At 38.2% G+C, this 13,231-nt stretch overlaps 1 long non-coding RNA gene across 4 annotated transcripts; it reads right to left on the bottom strand.

Annotated features, from left to right (window-relative positions):
* Positions 1-1,126: 1,126 nt before the first annotated feature.
* LOC311303797 lies at positions 1,127-5,491 on the bottom strand. Of its 4 annotated transcripts, none has more exons than XR_014629829.1 (6): positions 5,233-5,491; positions 4,658-4,754; positions 4,189-4,283; positions 3,924-4,008; positions 2,892-3,008; positions 1,127-1,224 (listed from the first exon to the last, which is right to left on the bottom strand). It is a non-coding gene; the product is annotated as an uncharacterized lncRNA (long non-coding RNA). The 4 variants fall into 4 exon arrangements; XR_014629830.1 differs by having other exon boundaries at positions 2,887-3,008; positions 5,233-5,489; XR_014629831.1 differs by having other exon boundaries at positions 2,887-3,008; positions 4,189-4,280; positions 5,233-5,365.
* Positions 5,492-13,231: the final 7,740 nt, after the last annotated feature.

Genomic DNA, 13,231 nt, shown 5'->3' with positions numbered 1-13,231 from the left:
CGATGTACAAAGTTCCATCGGCACGATGTCGCTCAGAGATCGTTTGCTCATCGGCAATATGTCTCCTCGACGTCGGCCTTTGATCGAAAATGATATCCGGCCGATGTTTGAACGATGCAAAGCTGTAAATCTTTTGGCAGCTCTGCATGGGTTTTATAGGACCTTTATTAATAGGTCGGACCTTTCGGGCTACTCTTTACATTAGACACCATGCGCTGCTTTCATTGACGCACGCACACACACACAGAGCGGAGATCGCGCTGCAACACTCACTCAGCAGCACAAAATGTAGTCAACATTGCCCCGAGACTTAAATTGATAAAATAGCTTTGATACTGAACACATGCAACTTTCATCCCTCAAAATGGCCATATTCAAGAAAAAAAGTGGAGTAGTTTTACACTTCCATCTTACCTCGCACTCTTTTAACGTTAAACTGATGAAACACATGCTCTGCTTCTGTGAACAGTAAACCCCGCCTTCTATGATTTGATTGGCTATCTATTTGGATGGTCGCTGTAAGGTAGACCAGCCTAAAATGTAACTTTTAAACCTTTTTGCCATCCTAAAAACAGAGTGGAGCAAGAATTTCCAATACTGAATTTCCAGTTTGGCCATTTCTAACTATTGACATACTATTGTTAATATTGACATAATTATACACTGCAAAAAAATGCTTTTCTTAGTATTTTTGTGTTGTTTCCAGTCCAAATATCTAAACATTCTTAAATCAAGAATCATTTACTAGAGAAGTAAAATAACATAAGAAATTCTATTTTGTTTTCAGATAAACAAAGTAATTTAAGTAATTTTTGCTTAAAATAAGATAAATTATCTGCCAGTGGGGTAAGAAAAAATAATCTTGTTTTCCAATTGAATCAAGATTATTTTTTCTTACTTCTTGATTTAAGAATTTTTAGATATTTGGACTGGAAACAGCACAAAAATACTAAGTAAGAAAAGCATGTTTTGCAGTGTAGGACTTGTCCCCCTCAATGTCTATGTACATATATACAGCCCTGGAGTTACTTGACTATCCAATATGAAAAAAGTAGGCTCTACTGACATTGAAAAATATCTTCTTAATTTTGTGTGTAACTGTCTCTAGTGTAATGAACAGACACAATTCAAGTTAAGACATTTTAATGACACCAGAAAGAACTCCAGGAGAAAAGGGATCAAAAAGGAACAGCAACAATGTAGAGAAGGATTCTTCCTGGCAACCTGTAACAGAGTGAAAAACATTGAGAAAAAGCAGTTAGGACTAAAGCTAAGAATAAAATTGTCATTACACTGGATAATATAATAAAAAATCTAACAACAATCAAAGGTACATCAGCTGGCAAATCATTTAATAGTTTAATAGGTTTAATAGTCTATTTAAAGGGAATGATTGTAGTGGGGAGTTTGCTCAAACTATGGCAGTGATACAGCGAATAGTTGTCCGCGGTGCGCTTTCAAAGGCCAGTGTAAGCATACTGTCAGTTAAATTGTAAGTAGATGCTAACTGTTTCTCATGGGTTCGTATGGTATTTTAAACATTTACAGGGGTAAGTCTGTGATTTTATTGCCATCCGAATCCATGTCAGTGTTTATTTTCACCCAACCCGCGTACATTTCTTAATTGCTTTTATAAAGAACACCGCTTTCTCAGTTAACGCAGTGAAGCAGCCCCTGCACGAGATTGATTCTCGAGCCATCAATATCAGCAGATTCAGCAGCATCGCCACGGGCAGCACTGGGTAACGTCACACGGAAGAAGGAATATCTTTAGCAGCTTTCTAAGGTATGGTTCGGGGAACACGCCTATAAATGGTATTCCTTTAGTTAAGTTATACCTTAAGAGTCTTCGTAGCACGCTAAGAGACAACGTTATCGCGAAACCCAGCCCAGGTGTTTATGAATGAGACACTGAATTAATTGGTTTTAAAAGTGTTTGAATTAATGATTCAATTGAGTATCTTTTTTTTAAGTAGACTGAAACATGTTATTCTGATGTATGTTATCGTGATCTCCATTTTAAACAAAACAAAAATGATTTTAAACCAAATAGATTCTCAGTTTATCCTGAATTAGGAGCCGTTCACATATCGCGTCTAAAAACGTGTGAAAAGCGCTCTCTCCTTTCTACAAGCACTTGCGCTCCCGTGGCGTCTGTCGTTGCTATGCAACCATGAACTGCGCTCTCCATGATGACAAGGAAGTATCAGCAAAGGAATAATTGATTTCTAGCCCTTGCATTAGCTTTACTACTAGATATATTTATGGAGATGAGAAATAAAAACTCGCCCTGTACAGCTATGATCGGCTGTTCGGCCGAGTTTTCCATGTTGTTACGGAAAGGCCAAAGCTGATCGGTTGTTTTTTGTCACATGACCAGCGGTGCGCTTGTGGCATTCTGAAAAGTTGAGATGTTTTCATCTCGCTGTGGCATATGCGTGCCTGGAAAAACGAGCACGCTGCATCGCATGCGCGTCACTTCTATTATGGTATTACCGGTGTTGTCACACTTTGATTAACCGGTGGGGAAATATCCGAACGTATGACTTACAGAAGGTACAATTAACTAAGAACGTTTCGGGAAACACGTATTAACGATAAGGTACAGCTTAAGGTATAACTTAGGAATGATGTAGCTTTAAGAAGATTTGGGAAATCCAGCCCTTATCATAATTAAAAACGTGTTTCCTGAAACGTTCTTAGTGTTGCGCTTTTATTGAGCAGGTCATGCAATAACATAAATTAGTTATTTACACCAATAATGTGATGCGGCTGCTGGGCAATCTAGTGAGTTTTGGAGGTGGAGCATTGAAGAAAGGGGTGTGTTTGTTTGGGTTCATTCCAAATATCAACAGTGTCCAACAGCGTTTTTGAAATATCACTTACCCCACCTTAATATCTGGCAGTTTTTTTATGTCCATCTATAGTTGCCATCATCTGAAGTCTTCACAAGTGAGGCTGGATCCAAACTGGAGCTGCTATAATCTCTAGTGAATTTGCTGAGCATCCTGAGATAGAAACAGGGAAGCAACAGGAGAAAGATTAGCATAGCTGCAGTTCATATTATTTCAGGCAAAAGATGATCATGTGAACTTTTTACTATTTCATCACATATTAACTGTAAAACAAGATTATGAGATGTGTTAATTGAATGCTTGGCTAAAGAGTTGTGTCTTTAGTCTAGATTTAAATTGGGAGAGTGTGTCTGAGCCCCGAACATTATCAGTAAGGTTTTTTATGAAAGTAAAAGAGTAGCAAAACTCAAGAGCATAAAAATGTGAATTTGAGAACTTGTCCCCTGTAAAATACCAAAGTTCAAAGTTGAATTTAGAGATTTGCACTTGCAGAACGTGACTTAACGCATAGACAGTGATATTAAAATAAATAAATGATAACTCTGTAAACACCATACTAATTAAAAATAGACTACTATGTACAGTTAAGCGTTTTCCTCACATAGAAAACTGGTATAAAACACTTAAAGGTTGCATGGTATGAAAATTTCACTTTTGAGGTTTTGTAACATTAATATGAGTTCCCCTAGCCTGCCTATGGTCCCCCAGTGGCTAGAAATTGTGATAGGTGTAAACCAAGCCCTGGGTATCCTGCTACGCCTTTGAGAAAATGAAAGCTGGTAATAATCATACATTTTTCTTGAGCGTCAAATCATCAAATTAGAATGATTTCTGAAAGATCATATGAAGCTGTGATGCTGAAAATTCAGTTTTGATCACAGGAATTAATTACATTTTACAATATATTCACATAGAAAACAGTTATTTAAAATTTGTTATATTATTTCACGATATTATTGTTTTTAATGCTGTCTTGGTGAACATAAGAGACTTCTTTCAAAACATTATTTTTTTACCAACACAATTAGTGCATGTTAGACATTAGTGTATGTTTGAAGTTTTACTTACTAATCATATGGTTCATAGCGCCTTAGAGATGATGATCCGCCCAACTCTGCTACGGTGGAGGGCCAGGGCATCAACATTGAAGGATCTAGGAACACAACAAACCATTTGTCACAGAGCCAACAATATTATTATATAATGGCAGGTTTATTACAAGTAAGAAGCTATAGCTAAGCTATATTATATATAAGCTACAGCAGAGGTGAAATGCTTTTCTGAGATGAGTTTCTGAATCTATTTGACCTGCATCTGGGCATGGAGTACCTACGGCCTGAGGGAAGTAGCTTGAACTGGCAGGACAAAGGATGACTAGGGTCAGCTGCAATAGATAGTGCCTTCTTTGCCACTCTGTTGGAGTAGCTGCTAAATGTGTGAGAGAGGGGGAAAGTTAAAGCCTGCAATCTTGCTACACGTCCTAACAATACTCTCTAATCGTTTTTTGTAGACAAGGAACCAAACCAGCAGATAAAACAGAAGGTTAAACAGACTGAATAAAACATTCTCATCAAAGTGGGGTCAATGTTAAAATTCCTCAGTCTACGGTAAAAATACATTCGCTGCTGGGCTTTGGCACAAACAGCATCAGTGTGTGATTCAAAACATAGCTATCAATTATTGTGCCAAGGTTGTATTCTTGTATTATCTCAATAGGTTATGATAGTGAGGGGAAGAGGGGGACTCTGTTTCCTAAAATCAGTAATTAATTCTTTAGTTTTGGATTTCCTAACGTTACCTACCTGCCTGTATTTCCTACTTCTCCGGCAGTAACTTAGCTTTCTTCAGAAATGTTGAAGTCGTGGAGCTTTCCCTCTGTTATGGGTTATTTTGTTGCTGCTGAAATCACAGAACATTTTTTTAATCAATATTTGTTTACCATTGAGCTAGTTTCAACCATGTAACTTAAGTCTAAGTGTAAGTTCTCCATGTAAGTGACGTCACCGATTACATACGTTTATGTTTACGTTTGTGTAAAATAAATTAGCTCACTTCCAAGTAAAACCTTTACAAAACCTCTCATATACACATAAGAGGTGATTAAAAGCCCAAACTTTCATAAACAAAAGCTCAACCGAGTTAACGTTAACTTAGCTTAGCTTAACTTACCTCTTCTGAAAACAGTTGAGATGCTAACGGACTTTTTCCGAAGACACAAAGCCATATAAAAGTAAATATTCACCATAAGCGTATCAATTACAAGTAAGAGAAGTGTCAAGAACAGTTGTGTGTATTATCCGTGTGATTTTAGAGACTAATATGACCTGAAAGCAGTGAATTTGAAAACAACAGCGAGAGAGGGAGTTTTCCTGCTTACCAGTCGCAGTGGTCCCGCGGCGTTTCCATGGCAACTCTGCGCCGCGGCCGCTCCAGTGTTTGAAAGCGACTTGAAAGTTCACAAGCACAACGCGACATCGGCCTCCCGTATAGTGGGCCGACCTAAAGCCGACGTAACGGAGCTGGGAAATAGAGCACTGACTGACAAGAGATCTGCCTACGCCTGGCCGACGCCTTTGCGATGTTATAGGGAGGGAGGCCGACGCTCGATGTTGGGCCAACGTCGGCCCGACGTACGTGTGCTATCTGGGGATAAACCTTCTGTTATTTAAAAATAAAAATTAATTAATTAATCAGTTTTGAATAATAACACAAATTATAATAAAAAATAATGCTTTATGTATATTTAGGGACATTTTTATTGACAATATTAACTAAATGACTCCCACTACCTATTATTGAACATCTTTCCTGATCTGATTCATGCATTCAACTTGAATTATCATCAAATAATTAAGTCTAATCCTCAACTTTTTTTGTGCTTACTCTTTTAAGTTATATAACCAATTGCCTAGAATATCTATTTTCTGTATCATTTGTAATTTCAGTTTTTAAGTGTAAATACAAAGGTCAAAGGTCAAGGCATTTCTCAGAGTAGCATAACCCAGACAAGGAAGGATTAAAGGAAAAGGAAAGATTTTTTTATTTTATTTTTATTTTATGAGGTTAAGTGCTCACGGAAGAGATGAGTAATCAGTTGTCTTTTGAATGTCGTCAGGGATTCTGCTTTCCGGATGAGGGTGGGGAGATCATTTCACCAGCAAGGCACCATGAATGAGAATGTTCTGGAGAGTGATTTTGTAGCTCTCTGTGATGGTACCACGATCCATCGTCGGTCGTAGAAGGGCGCTGAGCCTGTGGTAGATCTGTAAGCAAGCGTCAATGCCTTGAACTTGATGCAAGCAGCGAGTGGTAGCCAGTGCAGAAAGATGAACAGAGGAGTGATGTGGGTCCTTTTGGGCTCATTGAAGACAAGACGAGCTGCAGCGTTCTGAATCAGTTGTAGAGGTTTAGTTGCACATGATGGAAGTCCAACCAGGAGAGCATTGCAGTAATCAAGCCTATAAATGACCAGGGCCTGGACGAGAATTTGTGTTGCATGCTCACTTAGGAAAGGCCTGATCTTCCTGATGTTGTGCAGTGCAAACCTGCATGATCGAGCTGTCTTTGTAATTTGGTCTGTGAAGGTCAGCTGATCATCAAATATTACTCCAGGATTTCTGACTGATCTTGATGGGGTGATTGATGATGAGCTTAGCTGGATAGTGAAGTCGTGCTGTAGAGACGGATTGGCAGGGAAGACGAGAAACTCAGTCTTTGCCAGTTTGAGCTGCAGGTGATGTTCCTTCATCCATGCCGAGATGTCTGCCAGACATGAGAGGAAATGAGAGGAAGAGCTGTGTGTCATCAGCATAGCAATGGCAAGATAAACCATGTGCCTGTATGATGTGTCCCAGTGATGTGGTGTAAATGGAGAAGAGGAGGGGTCCAAGCACTGAACCCTGAGGAACCCCTGTGGTCAGTTGATGTGCTTTGGATACCTCACCTCTCCATGCAACCCTGAAGGACCTACCTGTGAGATAGGACACAAACCAGTGGAGAGGAGTACCTGTGATGCCCAGTGATGAGAGGGTGGACCGAAGGATCTGATGATTCACAGTATCGAAGGCATCAGACAGATCCAGGAGAATGAGAACTGATGATTTGGAAGCAGCTTTTGCGATCCGTAGGGCTTCTGTGACCGACAGTAATGCCGTCTCGGTTGAATGCCCTTTCTTGAAGACAGGTTGGTTGACATCCAGCTGGTTGTTCAGAGACAGGAAAGATGATACTTGGTTGAAAGTGTTTTCGCAATGAAGAGACAGGTCTGTAACTCTCTACAAGGGATGTGTTTATCATCTTCCTCTGGAGGGAAACTCTGCAAGGCACTGAGGTATGTCCTTATGTCATTCTTCTTCTTTAGTGCAATCTTTAGTGGCAGAAATGATAGGTCTAACATCGGCTTTGCAGCCTTGGCTAAATTAAGTTTACACAAGACTAGATAATGATCTGAGATGTCATCGCTCTGCTGCAGAATTTCAATGGCATCAACAATGATTCCATGTGATAATATTAGATCTAGAGTATGATTACGACAATGAGTAGGTCCTGACCTACCAATGAGAATAGGTGTTGTCTAACTCTATCAATAGAGTTAAGAATGTCTTTAAATGCCAATCCTAATGCATCTTTTTCGTTATCTACATGTATATTAAAATCACTAACAATTACAATGTAATGTATTTTCTCTGGCTCTTGTTTTAAATTATTTTGTTCCGTTATTATGCTTGTTGTTGTAATCTGTTGACAACACGTTGTACAAGCAGAATGTGGCGGTTGGTCGGTGTGGTATTAGTCCCGCCCCTCCTCCACTGTGATTGGACGGTTGGGTAAAAAGTGACAGTGATGAGCGCTGCGTTTTACCCAAAGTTGAACATTCTTCTACTCTCAGTGACCTGTTAAAAACGCTGAGCACTCAGAGCTTCAGCATGAAGAAAACACTCAGCGCCTTGTTATGCTCATGGCGTTTTAAAAACGTGGCGCTCCCATTGAAAACAATTGAAAAAATACACCAGCCGTGTAAAAAAACACTTTGGTGGACTATGAGTACTCTAAAATTATATCAGATGAGTTCACTAAAAGAAGAAATACATTGCAGTCAAGAAATTAAGTGATTAATTAAGTGATGATTGAGCATTAGTGATGAACACCTGCAGTTAACAAGCAGAATCACTTAAAGGTACAATATGTAATTAAAATATCCCAAAATCACAAGGCCAGTGTTATATATTTTGTTAAGTTGATTACTTACAATATCCCAAATGTTTCCAACTATTGTTAAATCGTGAGAAAATTGCAATTTTAACCAAGGAAACGGGGCGTTAGAGCAGGGGGGAGCTGGGAGTCGCCGGCGTCATATCCGCGTTACCCTCGGTTTCCGCTCGTACTGCGTGGAGTCCTGGACAAATGCGGAAGTTGTAGTTGTAGCGTCTATCAAGCAACAAACGTTAGCTTGTTTCGTGCAGTCGTTATGGAACACAATTATTCTTTACCGATTGCAGCTGGTTCTGTCGACAAAGACAAGTCCCATAAACGTAAACGTCAATGTACGGGTCGACCAAATGACCCAAGAAGAATTTGGGACAAGAAGAGTTATGTTTATGTAAGGAAAGTATTATTGCTTTAGGTTTGTGTTTAGTTTATTGACATTGTTTATCACGTCTGGTGTTTATGGCCATGTAAATAAATTTAGCATGTGTTATACATAAGATTAATCAGTATTTTGGAAAATGATGTGGGTATGTTCGAATGTACTTTTATAACAATTGTTTAGAACACGTAAAACTGCGCAGCGTTATCACAACAATGAATTCGACAAATACAGTAATATCTATGATAACCAATTTAGTATTAAACCTTTTTTTTCTTGCAGTTAATTCATGAAATACAAGCATGTCATTAAATGCAACATTTATAAAAATAGAACTTTACCTCATCCATGAACATGATTTTTCGATTCCCGTCTGACTCATTTACATCCACGGTAGAGTTGAAAACGACAGTTCCAATCATTCCACGCTCCTTCACATCGTCATCAAGCTACGCCGTTGTTGTTGTTTGGAATGTAGCGCCCTCTAGCGGCAGAAAATCTTGCATATTGTACCTTTAAGGAAAGAGGAACAACAAGAACAGAAAAAGGAGAAATAGAAAAACTACAACTGACTTCAGCCACAGCCTTAGATTAAATCAACTGAAGATAAAAGAAGACGTTAAACCACTCCACAAACAGCATTACCAGCTTCACTTATTACTAACCAGATTGACTTTATTTCTGTCATATGTCTACAGAGGTTTAATTAAGTTTCATTTGAAGACACCATGATGTTGATCAGTGTTTGCTTTAGTTGAAGCAAGTTTTTAGACGGTTCGGTTTTAGATGGTAAATGGAAAAAGTTCAGAGCAAAAGGGATTAGTTGGTGGGGAACTGACCCATATGCATTTTTAAGATCGAGCCAAACTGAGGGTACGTTTACACGACAACGATGTGCTAAAAATGGGAATGTTTTGCTGTTGTCGTGTAAATGAACAGCCAAAACGCATAAAAAGTTTTCCGTTTTTAGTTGAAAATGGTGTTGTCTAAACGGCCCCTAAATGGACATCTGCTTTATACACTTGGCTGTCTGGATTTGGTCCTAGATCATAGCCAAATGCTACACACTAGGGATGGAACAATACATCATGTCACAATATATTGCAATACAAAAATGCAACAACATGTATCATAGACAGTGACAATATGTATTGTGTATATTTCACCCAATATGAAAATGACTGTGCGTGAATAAATAAGAGTTTTAGTGTCAGTACTACATTAAACTACTATACAGGTGCTGGTCATAAAATTTTTATATCATATATTATATAGACTCATTACATGCAAAGTGAGATATTTCGAGCCTTTATTTGTTATAATTTTCATGATTGTGGCGTACAGCTTATGAAACCCACGAAATCAAAATCCCATAAAATTTGAATATTACATGAAATCACACAGTAATTACACAGTGATACCATGGTCATTGAACCAGGTTTGGGTTATTTTGGCAGTGTGGGCAGGTGCAAATCCTGCTGGAAAATGAAGTCAGCATCTCCATAAAGCTTGTCTGCTGAAGGAAGCATGAAGTGCTCTGAACATGTCCTGGTAGACGGCTGCGTTGAGTGGACAGCACAGTGGACCAACACCAGCCGATGACCAACACAGACTGTGGAAACTTCACACTGGACTTCAAGCATCTTGGATTGTGTGCCTCTCCATTCTTCCTCCAGACTCTGGGACCTTGGTTTCCAAATGAGATGCAAAATTTGCTCTCATCAGAAAAGAGGACTTTGGTCCACTGTGCTTTATTAAATCCAGAGTCAACGCAGCCGTCTACCAGGACATTTTCAAAGCACTTCATGCTTCCTTCATTTTCCAGCAGGATTTGCACCTGCCCACACTGCCAAAAGAACCAAAACCTGGTTCAATGACCATGGTATCACTGTGTAATTACTGTGTGATTTCATGTAATATTCAAATTTCGTGGGTTTCACAAGCTGTACGCCACAATCATCAAAATTATAACAAATAAAGGCTTGAAATATCTCACTTTGCATGTAATGAGTCTACATTTTTGAATTCTTGCAATAAATCAACTTTTTGATGATATTCTAATTTTATGACCAGCACCTGTATATAATGTTGCATATAATGTATACTAATGCAATGGGGGAACATTTGTAGGGTCCTGATAATGCCAAATGTCTTATGTTACCAATAAAAAGGGTCCTACATTATTTTAAATATATCTAGTCAGTGAAAGAGTGCAAGTATATTCGGGTTTTCAGGTTCAGTATCACTTTTTATTCTGTTGTCCTGTGCATTGGGTTTCCAGCACCAAGTCCAAACTTTTCTTTTACACACCCACTGTTATACCAAATTTACCATTTTGATGGAGTATCGCAAGAGTCGTGAGTTCAGTATCGTGAAAAGTATCAAATCGTGACATGAGGGTATCATTACACCCCTACTCCACACACTCAGAAATTACGACTGGAATCAATGTAGCTGTTCATCATTTAAGACAATTTGGAAGGAGTGGTGTCAAACTGTGTGGAGGACAGACTGGGGGAGATACATACCCTGTGGACGTTTTACTTTTGACTATGACTGAGCATGTCTGTGATGTCATTCTCAAGTTTTCCAGTCTTCCAGAAGCTCTGGGGGATTGAGATCTTCTGCCTCTGATCCTCAAGGGAATGGTACCCTTGGGTGAGGAGGATTTGTACTACTGCTAGATCCATTTAGACGGTCTGTTCTTCTGTCACAGTGATGAAACAAGGAGAAGAGATGAGTTGCAGCAGTTTCGCTTTAATAAAAGAGACAAAACTCAGGAGCACAAGAAAAATGCTGGAGAAACGGAAACCCACACAATAATACAACAAGAACCGTTAATGCGGCAACATTAATGTCATTGAATCAATGTTATAAAGTGATGTTGGTTCAATATCAATTTTGCATCCTCAATTAATGTTGAAACAATGGTGAGATTTGAACAAAAACCTTTGTCAATGTCGTTTTATCAACATTACACTATATATGACTGATTCTACATCACTGACGTTGAATCAACATTGAAATGAACAAAAAATAGTCATTGGTAATATAGTTTGATCAACGTTACACTATGATGTTGATTCTACATCACTTTAGTTGAAACACTTAAAAATACAACTGAAATGTAATGGCAACATAAAACAATGTTGCCATCTGATATAGTTAGTTAAAACAACATTAATATTTCAACTACACTTCAATGGCACATCAACAAGTTCCTGACTATTTCAAAGTTTGGGAAAAAACCTTTTAAATTATAAATGACACCTTTCCAGCATGCAGTTGAGTCAATAACAGTCTATCAATCAATGACAAAAAAAAAAAAAAAAAGAAGATAAAAGACCTTTCTTTAAAAAGAAAAAGTAGGGCAAAAAGAACAAAAGCATTAAAAGCTTTATAAATAAAATTTGTTTCAGAAGTCTGATATCATTATCTACAAGTGGTCCAACGGTTTAGGTTTCAAAAATCTGGCTTGCATCAGACTCTTTCCTTTGGGTTATGTTACTTAAGAGCAAGTTTATTCAGTTGTCAAACATACAGTCACATTCAAGAATGTTAATATGCTAAACACAATATGATTCACTTAAAAAACACAAAACTCCTCTGAACTATGGCCATTACTATAAACATCTCAGTTCCTTTTCCATGAAACTATTTAGCATTCAAGTGACAAGATTATCTTGAAGAATAAAAGAGCTTTCAATGAATGTTTTTTTCAATGAAATCTCATTCAAAGCTGAAGATTCACTTTAAATATCACAAAATAGCCTCGTCAGTCACTTAAGATGTAGTTTTTGTGTGTGTGTGTTTTGGTGGGAACAAGCTAAACTGAATGGAGATCAGTTACATTCCTCAAATGAAATAGTGATTCAGGAATATGAATGATTACCTGATGGAGCAGTGATCAGTGAGCAGGAGATGAAGCACAGGATAGCATCAAATCCCAGGTCAGGCGATGATCCTATTGACTACAACTCAATGTATGATCAATGTCAGCATTATCAGGAGGGTGCTTCTCTTTATTCTAATTGTCCATCCTCATCTGCCTTCACTAAAGGAAAGAAGGCAAGGTGCTCTGCAAGCATTGAGTAAAACATGCAATACATGGGCTATGTGTAAAGTATTATATTCTTGCTCATGTTCAAGTCATTTGCACTTCAAAAAAATCTGTTAAATGTTGTTAGAACTTTAATCAGGAAATTATAAACATTCCTAAAGCAAGATGCATTTTTAAGAATGTAGAAAAATGGAACACTACTTTTTTAATGAATGCATCTCATTGATGTCAGTAACAATACAAATCAAACGCAAATAACAAGCACGCACAACAAAAGAAGGTATGATGATGCACCCTCGTTTGAAATTGTCCCAGAAGAGTCAGATGCACCTGTGTGTTTTCTCTAAAACTGAGAATTGCACATGCAAAACTAAAATGGGCGTTTACCAATCAGTGGCCATTATTAATCTACAATGGATGTTTTTCAACCATTTTTCAACCAGACTTGCTATCATCATGATCATGAAGGCCGACCCCTAAACCAGGCCCCCAGTGGATTAGAGCAAATCAGGTAAAGCGTATGAAAACACCCAACTGATTGAGAAACAGCCACTAGTGTTCTGCAGAGATACTGCACATGCATGATCTTCATCAACTACACACGGTCACACTTTAGAACTGCTCCTGAATACTGATTAGCTAATAGTGACACATTCGACTAAGAGCTATTACTTACTAATTCCTTAAACAGAGTTTCTTGTTGGTTAATAGTAGTTACTAGAATGTTAA

Source organism: Rutilus rutilus (genome assembly GCF_951802725.1).
Source record: "Rutilus rutilus genome assembly, chromosome: 14".
Classification (NCBI taxonomy): domain Eukaryota; kingdom Metazoa; phylum Chordata; class Actinopteri; order Cypriniformes; family Leuciscidae; genus Rutilus; species Rutilus rutilus.
The sequence above is the reverse complement of the archived record's forward strand: the minus strand, read 5'-3'. Positions and strand labels throughout refer to the sequence as shown.